This window comes from Malus sylvestris, chromosome 11, assembly GCF_916048215.2.
Source record: "Malus sylvestris chromosome 11, drMalSylv7.2, whole genome shotgun sequence".
Lineage (NCBI taxonomy): Eukaryota > Viridiplantae > Streptophyta > Magnoliopsida > Rosales > Rosaceae > Malus > Malus sylvestris.
Genome location: NC_062270.1, coordinates 18,903,668 through 18,915,406, shown reverse-complemented (window position 1 = coordinate 18,915,406; position 11,739 = coordinate 18,903,668). Strand labels below are relative to the sequence as shown.

The 11,739-nt window shown below is 42.9% G+C and overlaps 2 long non-coding RNA genes across 3 annotated transcripts; both read right to left on the bottom strand.

The window, feature by feature from the left end:
* Positions 1-1,294: 1,294 nt before the first annotated feature.
* On the bottom strand, positions 1,295-2,815 carry LOC126591480 (uncharacterized). 2 transcript variants are annotated; one of them, XR_007612400.1, is made up of 2 exons: positions 1,908-2,815; positions 1,295-1,836 (listed from the first exon to the last, which is right to left on the bottom strand). It is a non-coding gene; the product is annotated as an uncharacterized LOC126591480 (long non-coding RNA). The 2 variants fall into 2 exon arrangements; XR_007612401.1 differs by having other exon boundaries at positions 1,295-1,825.
* Positions 2,816-5,544: 2,729 nt separating this feature from the next.
* Positions 5,545-6,036, bottom strand: LOC126591479 (uncharacterized). Its single transcript, XR_007612399.1, has 2 exons — positions 5,752-6,036; positions 5,545-5,681 (listed from the first exon to the last, which is right to left on the bottom strand). It is a non-coding gene; the product is annotated as an uncharacterized LOC126591479 (long non-coding RNA).
* Positions 6,037-11,739: the final 5,703 nt, after the last annotated feature.

The following is an 11,739-nucleotide window of genomic DNA, read 5'->3' as shown; positions in this document are numbered from 1 at the left end:
CGGGGCGCATCAATCTGGACCAAAGCTACATTTCCAGCTCAAAAGAATGGGTTACTACTGGCCAAGTATGGTGAAGGATTGCCTGGAACATGCCAAAAGGTGCCAAGCTTGCCAATTCCACGCCAACTTCATACATCAACCACCTGAACCATTACACCCTACAACTGCTTCGTGGCCATTCGATGCATGGGGACTGGACGTCGTGGGACCAATTACTCCAAAGTCATCTGCAGGAGAAGCCTACATCCTAGCTGCAACAGATTACTTTTCCAAGTGGGCTGAAGCCATACCCCTAAGGGAAGTAAAAAAGGAAACTGTTGTCCGTTTCATCAAAGAACATATCATCCACAGATATGGTGTGCCTCGCTACATTATCACGGACAATGGAAAACAGTTCTCCAACCGACTTGTAGACGAGCTCTGTGAGAAATACAAGTTCAAGCAGCACAAGTCTTCCATGTATCATGCTCCGGCCAACGGTCTCGCGGAAGCATTCAACAAAACATTGTGCAACCTCTTAAAGAAGGTGATCGGCCGAACAAAGAGGGACTGGCATGAAAGAATAAGCGAAGCACTTTGGGCATATAGGACGACGCATAGGACTCTTACCCAAGCTACCCCTTATTCTCTCGTATATGGCGTGGAAGCTGTTTTACCGCTAGAAAGTCAAATCCCCTCACTTAGGATGGCTATACAAGAAGGTTTGACTGATGAAGAGAATGCAAAGTTGCGCCTTCAAGAGTTGGAATCACTTGACGAAAGAAGGCTCGAAGCTCAACAACACCTGGAATGCTACCAAGCACGGCTATCCAAAACATTCAACAAGAAGGTCCACCCAAGGTCTTTCCAAACTGGAGATCTCGTCCTTGCATTACGAAGGCCTATCATCACAACTCACAAGACAAAAAGCAAGTTCACATCAAAGTGGGATGGACCGTACGTAATACAAGAGGTCTACATAAGCGGCGCCTACTTAATCATGGCAGAGGACGGCTTGAAGATCGGTCCCATCAATGGCAGATTCTTGAAGCGTTACTACCCCTAAAAGGCGACGACCAGACTCCTAGCCTGCATGAGCCTAAACTGCACACGGCACAAGGCTCCTGGCCCGCAAGAGCATAAACTGTGTACGGCAAAATCATCATCAAAATCACTATAAAAAAAAATCATCGTTCATTTGAACTACGTTATGACTTGATCCCTCATCAACCGGGGGTACGTAGGCAACTTGAAACTTCAAAACTTCAAGTACAGTCACATCACCAACAAAAACACAAACACTTTGAAGAATAAATAGCAATTCAAGATATGAATATTTTATTTCTTTAAAGAAATGATTTGGTTACAAAGCCATATTACAAAGGTGAGCACTACGCCAACGTCACCACCAAGGGAAAACTGTGACCAAAAGGCATTACACAGCAAAACCCCACCTGCAACACATGGTGCGCACACCCGAAGCAAGTGGACCTCCAAGTCAGCCACGCGACCTCGTCCGCAAACACCTTCTTTTCCGTTGACTCTTCTTCTTCCTCTCATAAAAGTTGCACAGTCACCCACAAACGAAAGGAAGACCTGCAGATGCACAAAATCTGAATCCAGATGTGGTGTTTCTCTCTCTCTCCTTTGCAGCGACGTCTCTCTCTCCAAGCCACAACAAAGACAAACCTGTAGCAACAAGAATGAAGCTGCAGCGGTTGAAGACGGGGAAAGCAACTCGGCCTTGTCATTCGAACCTGCACTCGCATTCACTTTCTCTGACCGAGTCAAGCAGAGCAGACTTTTGATGCCTTCCTAGGTTCTTCGCCGGTTTAGCAACCTCAGCCTGACAGAGCACTATATAAAAAATAAAAAATATATATATATATTTATATATGCGGCAAACCGTCCTCAGCAATAAAACATACCTCACAGAGTGAAGGCAGCGCCCTCCTTCCTCTTCTCCATTGGTGGAAACATTTGCAGCGCCGTCGAGGACGATAAACGGAAGCCCGAGCGGTTGTAGCAACCATGCTGCAGTCCTTCATCCTTCCGTCTTCATACTCTCATGCAACTCTCCCTGAAGCTTGCAGGATAATGAAGTTTGTTGTTGCTGCCCTAATTTTGATGATGGTGAGCTTTTCCTCTGCCGCAGTGAAGACTTCGGATGAACACGATGAACATAGACGTGACCGACTGCAGGGTGATGGGGTTGAAGAAGCTGCACCACTTTTTGTCCAACACCGAGCTCACCACACGGCAGACGAGAAGAGCACGTCGCAGCAAAGAAACAGGAGAGTGCATTTAAGATTCAGGGCAGTAAGCTGGTACAGTGTCTATGTAAAGACTATGCAATGCCCTATGTATGTATGCATGTGTGTATGAATGCGTGTGTATATATATATTGGTCTCAACAGGCTGCAAATAAAACCGGTTTGCATGTAGTGCAGTGACTGTGCAAACAGTGATCCGCATGCGATACAGTGACTGTGTAAAAAAGCAATCCGCATCCAATGAAGATTGTGGTAAGGTGATTGTGCAAGTGAAAAGATGGTCCGCATGCGAGAAGAACGCAATGCAGTGAGGAAGGCAAAAAAAAAAAAAAAAAAAAAAAAAAAAAAAAAACCAACTGTGCTATCGTCAAGCCACTCACGAGTGTGTATTACTATTCGCAAGTCAATAATGGAAAAGGAAATGGGTGGTGATGACAAAATGATGCTTCCAGTCACCATCTAAAAAGAAATGGGTGCACTAGTCACCATCTAAAAGGAAGTGGGTGCATAGGGAAGTAATGCATCTTAGTCAGATATGCGTTTTGTTTGCGTTTTGTTTGCGTTTCAACACAACATACTGAATAAAATAAGGCATGTCCATTAATATCTCCGAGAAATTACACGAAAAAAAAAAAAAAAAAAAAAAGCCTTCACGAATGTCACTTGTGTGAAGCCTCAGTACTTGGAGCCTTGGTACTCGGTGGAACCCTAAAGGAGGGAGGCACTGAAGATAACTTATTCGGAGCCTCAATACTTGGTTGAATTCCAGATGACGAAGGCAAAAAGTGCCTCCGGAATACATCCACAAACTTCCGATGGTCACTTTGAATTCGACCTTCGGAGTCCGTCAGCTGATCAAGCTTCCTCTTCATGCTCGTCGAATAACTATTTGCAAGCACATGCAACTCTCTATTCTCACGCTTGAGCTGCCTAATCTCTTGACTAAGAGCCGCCACCTCGGCTGTCAATGATTCAACCTGGCGAGTTCGAGCAAGTAAGCGTTGCCCCATGTTGGAAACAGAGTTCGCACACTGGACACTGAGAGCCTGGGACTCTTGAACAGCTAACTCATCGGACCGTCGTGAAAGTATCCTATTATCTTTAGGAGTGATGAGGTTTCTAGCTACAACCGTAGCCGTGGTTGCATCCCTCATCACAGAGTCCTCAACTGTAAGAGGGCCATTAGAAGAAAAAAAAGACGGGCGCCATACATTACCCTGACGCGGTGCACCTGTGTCACTGCTAAGACTCAAATCTAAGCAAATGTTAAAAGGGGAAGCCATTTTCAAAAAATACTAAAAGAAAAAGGTTGGATGAAGCAAAGAGTAGCAGAGATAATTTTTCACGGGCAGGCAATCTTCAAATTTTGCGTGTTGAATACAATTGACACCTCTTAAAAATGAGAGGCAGCACAACCATTCGTTCGTAAATCGAAGAGACACCACTCTCCGAATTTCAAAACTCGGATTTTCCTGCGTAAAGTCCGTCGACACTTTTCAGACACAATCTCAGCTTTCGGCTATCACGTGCAACTTTGTCAGATATCACTGACAAAGTTGAAAACGCGTGAGGTCCATTATGCCAACTACCACACTTCTGCCGACAAGCGTGGGTGACAAGGCCACGCTCGCCCTGCCACTTGATGTTGAGAGCTCACCATATAATTCGACCTCCATCCCATAGCAAGACACGCATCCAGCCTGACCCCTTTCTTCCTTGCCGAAGACATCTGCAACCAAAACTCAGTTTCTTCCTCCCTGAAAACACATCCAGCCTGACCTTTCTTCCTCGCCGAGGGCATCTGCAACCAAAACTCAGTTTTCTTCCTCCCTAGAAACGCCTCTTCAACCAAGCCACACCAGAGTAAAGGTATCTCATATCATTGGGGTTGAGAGCAAGAGTATCTCATAGCATGCTTTCTCCCTATCCTTTTCTTTGTCCTCCCTCTTCACTGCGAAGACAAGGATAAAGAAAGCAATATGTCGGAACCTCCACTCAAGCTCCTGATGATGCAGGTGAAGATGATGCAGATGAAGATTATGCATCGAAGCGTATGGAGACAAGCACGACGAATGCATGTGCTGATCGTCCGCTACTTCTTCAAAAGCAAAAGTATCTCATATCACTGGGGTCGAAAGCAAAGGTATCTCATATCATGCTCTTCCCCCATCTTCTCATTTGCCCTTGCTCTTGCCTGCTGAACAAGGAGAAAGGATGCAATCAGTCGGAACCTGAAATTAAATGTCCGACCAGGAACTGATTGCCCGGAACCTTTGCCTGGTTACTTACCTAGCGTTGCTCTCGAGTGCTCATCTTCAACTGCTGATATGTCTCGAATCCCCTCAGCAAATGCTTCAGGAGTGTGGATCTGTTAACATCGGCGCTTTGCACTGAAGCTGCCAAGCATGGGTGAGTCGCTGAGAGATTATGCTCCGAAGAACCATTTAAAGGCAAAAGGTTGCACACCGCTTCAGCTATGCAAAAGAAACAAGCAGAGAAGAATGCAATACAACGAGCTGGAATAAATCATGAAGCATGAAGCCCTTCCCTGCATAACCACACAATCCAGACGGATGAGTTCAAGTAAAGATCCAAGCTGGACAGCGTTGCTCTAACCAAAAGGCTCGAGAAGCTTTAACAACCCTTCGCTGGCACCGTCACCGAAGAGCAAAGCCTCGATAATCCTTAAAGATCAAGTCACCAACTGGAAGAAGAGCCCATCAATCTTGAAGATCATACTGTTGACCAAACTGCTCAGGGTTCATATGAAAATGCTGCGAACTTCCTTGATCTTTCAAAGCATGTATGTCCTGAAACTGCTCGTGGTCATGTTTAAGTTCGAAATCAAGCCTCAACGACCCTGACTCAAGATCAAGTGTCCACCACCCTTGAGTCAAATCCAGTTCAAGATTAAGTCTGTGGAAAGTCCGTTGGAGGAAACCAGAAAACTCCTCCAGCCTAGTTCAAGATCAAAGCTGTGGAAAGTCAACAAGCACAACAAAATACGTGCCGATTCATCCATTATCAAAGCCAAGGATCGTCTACTACGTGAGGCTTCTTGTGGTCCAATTTCATCCAAGATCAAGCCTCAACGGCCTTTGAAGAAATTTCAAACAAAATTCAAGAACAAGCCTTAACGGCACTTGAAGAAACTCCCAGACCAGTTCAAGATCAAGCCTCAACGGCCCTTGGATCGACATCTACATTAAGGGACTTCAAAACGCATCTTCTACACGTGGCAAGCACATGTATACTACGCGCCTTGAAGTGGGGGCATTTGTAGACATTGAAATTTCGTTGAAATAAATGTTAGCCATCACATTAAAATTACATTTGTAAACATTGAAATTTTAGTGAAATAAATGTTGACCATTGCATTAAAACTACAACCTTCACCCAAATTCACCTACAACATACACCCAAATTCACCTACAACAATCCATCCAAATTCACCTACAACCTTCACCCAAATTCACCTACAACATACACCCAAATTCACCTACAACAATCCTACCCAAATTCACCTACAACATACACCCAAATTCACCTACAACAATCCATCCAAATTCACCTACAACCTCCACCCAAATTCACCTACCCAAATTCACCTACAACATACACCCAAATTCACCTACAACAATCCATCCAAATTCACCTACAACCTCCACCCAAATTCACCTACAACAATCCACCAATTCACCTACAACATCCACCAAAACAAATGGATGGTGGTGGTTCATTCCCAAAGCCTATAAATAGGCTCCTCCATCAAAGAATCAAAGGAGGATTTTTTACATACACTTTCTCTACTCCCAAATTGGAAGAGAAGTCATACCACACCAAAGCCTTGAAGCCTCGAAACTTAGAAGCTCTCAAGCAAATCCCGAAGGATCAAGAAAGCCCTCTTCGTTCTTCGTGAAATCCTCCTTCAAGATCAAGCCCCAACGCCCCTTGAAGAACTTCCACCCATTCAAGATCAAGCCCCGACGGCCCTTGAAGAAGGTGTTCATCATTCATCAACTGTTCGTCCAAGATCAAGCCTCGACGGCCCCTGGATCAACAACACTACATCTACACATTTCAAAGATAGAATCAGAGGCCAAATTCGTAGAAGAGATTGTAACCCCTAAATCATTAATACAAATATTATTTTGTACACGTGTTCTTGTCTCTTTCGTTTCAGGAATTTCCGTGTTTACAAGGGCAATCTTATCTTTCATGGGAAAAAGTCTTTGTGTCACTTCTAGGATTTTTGGGACTATTTTTTGCTCCACAACGCATTTCCGCTTGTGGCTTCTCAAGTTAACAGCTCCTCCATTTAAAATGAAGACACATCATGGTGTGGGCTTACACTTTGAGGATCCATGCGGTCAAAATAAGTGTAGACACTCACAAGCAGTTCCCCCTTAACATTTCCTCTATACACCAGCATAAAATCCTTAGTTCTTCTTAAGTACTTAAGGATTGTCTTTACGACTTTCTAATGTTGGCGCCCCATGTTCGACTGGAACCTGCTTACCATTCCAACAGTAAAGCAAATGTCGTGCCATGTACATAGCATGGAATATATGAGACTCCCCACAGCTGATGCTACAAGATGTTCACCTTCCCACGTTTCTCACTTGGTGAGAATAACGCCATATCGGAAAGAAAGGAAGCCACTTTTCCGAATCTTGCATGCTAAACATTTTTTAGCATATTATCTATGTAATTAGACTAAGATTGACCTAACATTTTGTTGGGTCTATCTCGCATCAATTTGATCCAAAGATTGCACAAGGCTTTTCTCATGTCCTTCATGGTGAAATTCTTTGATAACCAAGCCATAACTTCTTTAAGCATAGCTTTGTTATTTCTTATTAACAATATGTTATCAACGTACACTACTAGAAAAGTGATTGAATCCCCTATTTGTTTCATGTAAATGCATGATTCGTCTGAATTCAGTTCAAAATCATATTCTTGTATAAATTCCTCAAATATAATGTTCCAACTTCGAGTAGTGACAATCAACGGGAGAGGGCGAGTGAGAATCATCCTCACTTTAGGGCGTGAGGAAAAATGCAAAAAGAAAAAAAAAGGTTCATTATAAGATGATACTACTATAATAACCAATGATTTGTTTAACACATAAATTTTTCTTGAGATGAAATATAGATGATAATAAAAGAATGAATGGTTCTGATTATGGTATTTGTATGATGATATGATAGGTACATAGTCATCACACCATGCTTTTTGTATTTAAAAAGTAAGGAGATTCAAACCAGAAACATAGAGAATGCAGATAGATATATGACCACCACACTATGCTTCATTTTTCTTTATTTATTTATTTTGCGTTATATCAATTTATACACAATCAAAACTATATACTATAAAAGAAAGTATAACAACCAAAATTAAACCATATAAGGGCCCTCCATTTGAGTCTTGCACAGGATTTCCAAATCTCAGGACCGGTCTTGGTTGTTCCATAAAAAGTTCTTCCTCTATATAGTCATGTAGGAAAACAGTTTTCACGTCCATCTGCCATACAACATATTCATAATGAGCGGCCATTACAACCAATTGGCAAATGAATAGACTAAGATCTTAATTTGTTGGCATCTGATACTTTTCCTTACTGGTTTACTCATGCAACATTACTATATAGGGGAAGACTCGTTGATTCGTGACTATGTACATCACCGAAAGGGATGTTGATCCTTGGCTAGATAACTGGTGGGTAGATGACTCGTTCATCTATGGCTTTATCACCACTAGATTAAAACGTCTTTGACAAGTAAGACTGAAGAAATTTTTTTGTAAAATTAGCAATGTTCTAAAAATTCCCACCTAGGCGCTAGGGGGTTGGCCACCACTCTGATTAATGCCTACGCGTTTGCAAATTTAGAAAAGGCGGCTAGACCTGCTGAGGGGCTCGCCTAGACTACCTAGGCACCAGCCTAGCCTGCCTAGACACGCCTAGACACCAGCCTAGGTTGCAACTCACTTAGACAGAAAATAGATAACTTTCATTTTGCATGATTTTTTTTTTTGATAAATTGTAAGAAACTTGTTGAATACTAAAATGAACACAAATTATATGCTTGTTCCACATGTTTTCATTATGTTTCAATACTTCATAAATATCTGTGTTGACCCTAAAAACTACCAAGCCTACGTGGCGCGCAGGCCGAGTAATCTATGAGATAACTACGTCTTTCGGTTGAATGCGGGGCGTGCCAACTCGTCGGCCGAGCTCGGCCGAGGAGTAAAATATGCTAATGTTGTGTTGAGTGCGCAGCCGACTTCTGCGTCTTGCGATTGCGACCGAGGAAGGAACACGTCTCAGCTTCTTGGGTTCTCGAACCTGAAGACAAGGCTACTATTCTTACGAAGTTCACAAATCGTCGTTGTCGGATTCGGTCACAATGATGGTATTCATCAGAGTAAACTCACGCCGAATCAACACCAAAGTGTAAGGGCACAAATACTCAAAGCGGATATATGTCTTAACAATAAACGTGGTTCGGCCGTTGGAATGCCGAACTCTAAATCCCACTTAAGAGTATCCAATCATAAACTAACTCGGCGCAATGTGCCGAGCCTAATAAACTGTAACACCTTACTTTGCCGAGAAGGCTAATGAGATGACCTCGACCAATAAGGATTTGAAAATCCTTTTCGACTGAGACTTGGATAGATAACCAGTCACCCTAGACGCAATGTTATCTATGCCGACTGAAGATGCTACGAGACCGGCTGGTTCTATGGTGGCAGTGCTATCTATGCCGACTGAAGATATCACCGGTTGCTTTCATAGTGCTGTTTATCCATACTGAAGGTGTGTCGGCGAAAAAAGAAAAGGAAACAGTCTCAAGGTTGTTGAGAGAATTTGCGCAGGGCAGTTGTGTGTTGAATTGAAGGGGGCTTCTTTTGACGTCTTCCTTCCTTATTTATAGCAACCAACCTGTATTGAATCATAATCACTCCCGGATTAAAACTTTTTCTCATTATCTAATTTCATTTCGGCCAATCCTATTCCTACGAAGACTCCGAACATAACTCGTTATCAGACCGTATTCAATCCTAGCATCCTGATCCCGTCGAGACTCCCTCTCATAACAAGATTCATCCACATTCCACTTTCCGATAGGATATGGCCAATTTCAATTATGCGGCCCATGGGCTAAATATCTCCCATTGACACTTGTACACGACTTCTGGGCCGATAGAGGATTTAAACTCAGCCTATCCAACACTGGGCCAAGTTAACTCTAACTCGACCCAAACAATATTTTGGGTCCAAACATTGCTCCCGCGCTTCTGAGGTCGTCGATCTATATTTCTTGGTTCGAGCCTCGACCTTGAAGAAGTGAAACCGGCTTTCGGGAACTGCCATCACGCGCACTTATGAGACGTGATCCCACAATCTTGATTTCCAAACCGTCCTACCGCGTGTCAACCCCCTGATTACCCTAGCTGTTTTTTAATCATGATCCTCGAAACCATGCAACCGCTGAAACGTCTCTCTTGCATTAAAATCGTCGTAACACGCCATCGTGCGTCCTTAATCCGTGAAAACCTCGATCTTCTCACCTTGATTTTCTGAACCTATACAATGATTACTATCTCTCGCGCTCGATCTTACCCTTGATTTTGAAAATCAACCATTTAGCCTTCCGTTCCCAAATGCTTATAAATACCTAGTCTTTTCCATTCGTACCTTACGCTCTCTCAAACCTCTGAAATTTTCTTGCCGTTCTGTTTTCTTCTAGAAAAACTTCAAAGCAAGAATTCTGACACTTTCATCTCAGAAATTTCTAACCTTTCTTCAATGGCTTCCTTTGTATCACAACTCTCTTCTGAGTGCGACAAGTGAAAGGATTTCATCGATCAGCACGCTATCAAAACTCTGCGTCTCGAGGGTGAACCCAACACTACTCACTAAGTTCTGGGCCTACTCTTCAAGGATACGGTGCCGTCATCCATCACCAACCTGTTCAAAAAATATTGTTTGACAGGTTTGCTACAAGGATTCGATTGGTCGAAGTGGTGCCAAACAAAACCCCAAGGATCCTGGCCTTCACCTAATGCAAACTGGGTGGCATGGGTCGTTCGAATGGAAAGGTTCTTCGGCAAAGAGTGGAAAACTCTTGGTATTTACGACGCAATTAAGTTCTCGACTATGGAGATTACAATGGATAAAGAGCTCCTCATGGAAGCTCTTAGCCTTTGGTGCTCGAACACCAACACTTTGGTCTTTCCATTTGGTTCTATGACTTCTACCATCCTCGACATCTCGGCTATCATTGGGACTTCTCCTTCCAGCATCCCGGTCGACACTACCCTTATTGGATGCTCCTCTAACCTTGATCTCAAGCCGTTGTTCGACGATCAAGCCGTCGAGACATTGACCCAGGATGGTCAAGAGCCCTCAAAAATCAATGTTCAGAAATTGCACAAGAATTTCTTGAACTACAACACCCTTATCCTCCATTTTACTGGTCGAGGAGATGCAAGCCTTCTAAAGGGGGAACACGAGGCCTTCCTGTTCTACTAGTATAACAAATTCATTTGTTGTACCAAGTCAAATAAATGCTTGATCGAGAACATGCCAGTAGCGAAGGCCTTGGCTAATGGCCAATCTCTAGCACTCAACCTTACCATCCTCACCAACCTTCTTCGTTGCTTGGCTGAAACAACCCTCAACAAGATTAACCCGCACCAGAATGGACCCCTGTGGGTGTTCCAACTCTGGCTGCAGGTTTATTTTGAAAGATTATTTTGTGAAAACATGTTCATTTGAATAACATCTATAAGCATGCAATTAACAATTAAAGGCGGAATCATGCTTGCATGCACTTAAAAACAAAACATTAACCAAGAAATTCAAAGCCTAGTAGATTGGTGAACCATTAATCAACTCAAAACAAAGTGAGTTGAGATTTATACCTTTGTAGATTCCTCTTTGCATAAGCAAAGGCTAATCACCCAAAGAGAGGGCCTTCATTCCTTGCATCTTAAATCTATGGATTTGGATGGATGAAAAAAGGTTTCTCCAAGTTCCCAAAATTGAGAACCTCTAAGTCTCTTCACCAAGGTTAGATTGGCGAAGAAATGAGTGACCTTGGAGTAATGGGATTGCTAGATCCACCCTCCAAGGGGCCGGCCTCTTTAGAGAGAAATGGAGAGACATGTTCTCTCCAATTTTCTCCAAAACAAACCCTTAATGAATTTTGGCTATAAAGTCATATTTATAGCTTTATTCATTTGAGTGGCAAACTTGTAAATAAGTCCAAGTTCACTACCCTTAACAATATGGCCGGCCTTAGGGTGTATTTGGGTTGTTTGGGCCTTTGTGAATATTTAGTCATTAAGTTGTCATACAACTTAAGTCAATGGGCTTGACGTTCGAAGCCCATTGGGCCTTAAGGTCCAAAAACTATCCCGAGGTCTTTAACGAACTTATTCATTTGATTAATTAACATATTAATTAATC